The sequence below is a fragment of the Triturus cristatus genome, chromosome 11, assembly GCF_964204655.1.
Source record: "Triturus cristatus chromosome 11, aTriCri1.1, whole genome shotgun sequence".
NCBI lineage: Eukaryota > Metazoa > Chordata > Amphibia > Caudata > Salamandridae > Triturus > Triturus cristatus.
In genome coordinates, this window is record NC_140594.1 from 527,815,999 (window position 1) to 527,818,969 (window position 2,971).

The window sequence follows — 2,971 nt, forward strand, 5'->3', positions numbered from 1 at the left end:
AGCCTTCTTTTGAGTTGCTATGGGCTCTTACAAATCCTGCGCTTGTATTTTGGTTGCTAATTAGAGGCTTTTCGTTTGGCCGTTGATGCATTGATGTTTGATCTTGGCTTGGCATAAAGAACGTGGGATATCACTCCGATTTGGGTATAGAGACTAAGGCCGACAGTTTGTTTTTGAGACATTACAGAGCCAATTTTTTCCTTATACCTTCAGGCCATTTTTAGTAGATTCTTGAGTTTCGCCTAGTTGAGTAGGTAAAAATTCTATTTTTATTAACAATTGATCAGAGAACATGTGTTCGCTTAGCAGAGTTTTAGTGTTTAGAAATGTTTCCCCGGTTTAAATAATCATGCCGGAATTTCAAAGTGTATTGTCGATTTGGTAATATGATGTGTTTGTAAGTTTCCTCCTCGTTTGCAGCCAGTTGTATTTCATTTCTTTTAGAGTTGCTTGTGTTTTTTTTTTTAAATGTTTGATTCTGTCTGAACACTTTTGTCTGCTTGTGTGATTGACTGTTTTGTTATCTCGAGTTTATTTATACTTTTGGCCAGGTTGCTTGATGTTTTCTTTCACTTACTATATATACATATGGTCGACCGACCTTCCCCATCGGTTGAATGCTAGACCCGATTTTAGGCTGCACAGGTGTTAAATTTGTTTGCTGCTTTACTGAGGCGGTGGGCTCGGTAGAAAGCTTTGTCCGAACTTTTATAAAATAATGTAGTCCTTTTTTCAATAGCTCAGAAGGTATGTGGCATGTGCAATGCGGAGGGTGAGGTTGCCAAAAACAAAGCGCCTGATTTAGAGTTTAACAGATGGGTACCCAGTCACAAATCCAACACATTTTCCATCCACCTTAATACGGAGTTTTATATAGCGCAAAGTTGACCTGACGTATCAGAGCGCTTTACAGGAGCAGCAGTTGCGTTACATGAGGACACATTCATTTTTGTTAGGCACAGGGAGATTAAGTGATTTGCCCAGAATCACAGGATGTTGAGTGTCCTTGCCAAGGCTGGAACCCTGTACCCCAGATTGGAGTTCGACCGCCCTAGCAGCTAGGCCACATCCTCTCTCCAATTTATTATAAGTCCATTATGTTATAATGGACTTGTAATAGGGCTGACGAAATATCCCACTCACAACTCAAAATAAGGCCAAACGACTGTACAGGCCCTAGAGTGGAGCTTTTTGGACTCTATAGAAGGTGATTTAAGAAAAGACATTTGGGGCCAAATGTACAAAACCTTTTTTGAGGTCGCAAACGGCCTGATTTGCAGAATCAGGACATTTGCGAATGCAAAAAAGGTTTTAAAAATGTACAAAAGCCAAATTGCGATTCGGTATCCCATTACCAAATCGCAACTTGGGTTTGTGAATTGGTATTTGGAAGGGGCGTGTTTAGGGTGTCTCCTCCTGTTAGACCTGGCACCTTGGCGTGAGTCTCCCTTCCTCTTTTTGTCGCTGTGCCTCATGTGCTTTTATGGTGTTGGCCGCTCAGCTCGCTGTGCCACTGCCAACCAGTGTCGCGGTGCGAGTGCTCCCTATGTAAATTGTATATGTTGGTTGGATTCCATGATTGGGTTGTTTGGTTTACTGTCAGACCCCAGTAAAGTGCGCCAGGAGCGCCAGGGCATGTAAATGCAAACACCGCTGGTGGGCTTGCAGCACTGGTTGTGCCACCCACAGAAGCGGCCGGTAAAATATATCTAAGGTCTGCCATCGCAGAACCTGCGTGCAGTCTGGTACTGACATGCTGACTGGCAAGTGCCCACACTTGCCGGTCCCTAAACCTTCCCTTAACTTCATGTTAGTCACCCCTCTGGTAAGCCCACGGGCAGGGTGCGTTGTAAGCATAAGGTAGGACAAGCCTGGATGCGTGGCATGTCCTAGTAGTGAATTACCGCCATCTTGTTGTTCACTACTGTAAGGCTACCCTGTTCTCATAGGCCAGCATGGGCGGCTAGGATTGTTACATCCTATGATCCTAACCGACCCAGGGAACATGGTAGAAGATCGAGTTTAGTATGCCTGAACTCGGAATAATAAGGTACATCTTTTCCCAAGGTTTATTTTAATATTCCGTGTTTGCAGATGCCGCTTTTAGAAAGCTGGCCTTTGCTTGCCTAAACATTTCAGCCCGCCTCTGCGTGATGTGTATCTGATGTCTGGCTGGTGTGAGTGACAGGGCTGGGGGAACCCAGATGGGCAGGGCTAGGTAGCCTGGTGGTGAATAGGACGATCGACAGGTAGATGGGTCGGAGGAGTACTCCTAGGCTCTGAATAGGACAGTGCTCTGCCACCACAATGCCGGCTCCGCCCCCTGTGGAGCGTCTGATGACTCTGCCCTGCACTCTGAAAGAAGAAGCCGGCATCACGTAAACAAAGTGCTCAGAAACTGGACTGGACTAGGCAAGGGCCCCCCTGGCCTGGGAGAACAAAAGATTTGCTGTATAAATGTAGGAGCCCTGCTCCTAAGAAACTAGATCCGCTTTTGACCAAGAAGAATCTCTGCCTGAGGAGGAGGCCCCGGGAATGCTGTAAGGAGGAAGACTGTCCCTATCCTGGGGGACTGGCCTGCAGTGGTGACCTTGCTGCCAAAGGAGAGAAGAGGAACCTTTTGCTGAAGACTTTGCTTTACTTGTACTTTCAAGACTTGTGCTTTTCAAAACGATCTCCAAGGGCCTGAAACAAGCTTGCCCCCTGAACTGAGCCCCAGGACCATTGGGCTCTACCTGATCTTCACTCGCCTGCCGCTGGACTGTGGTGTCCTTTCCCTCGCCGGAGCTGTGACCCTCGTGCTCCAGTCCCTCCCTGAGCCGTGACCAGGACTGCTTAGCCGCCCCCGCCTTGGGAAGAGCCTCGCTCGATCGGAGCCGCTCCCCCTACGCTGTGCTGGGCTGCCCCTGTCACCTCGCTCGCCGGAGGCTCGCTGCGCACCTTCACCCTCCCGCCGGAATCGGCGTTGTGA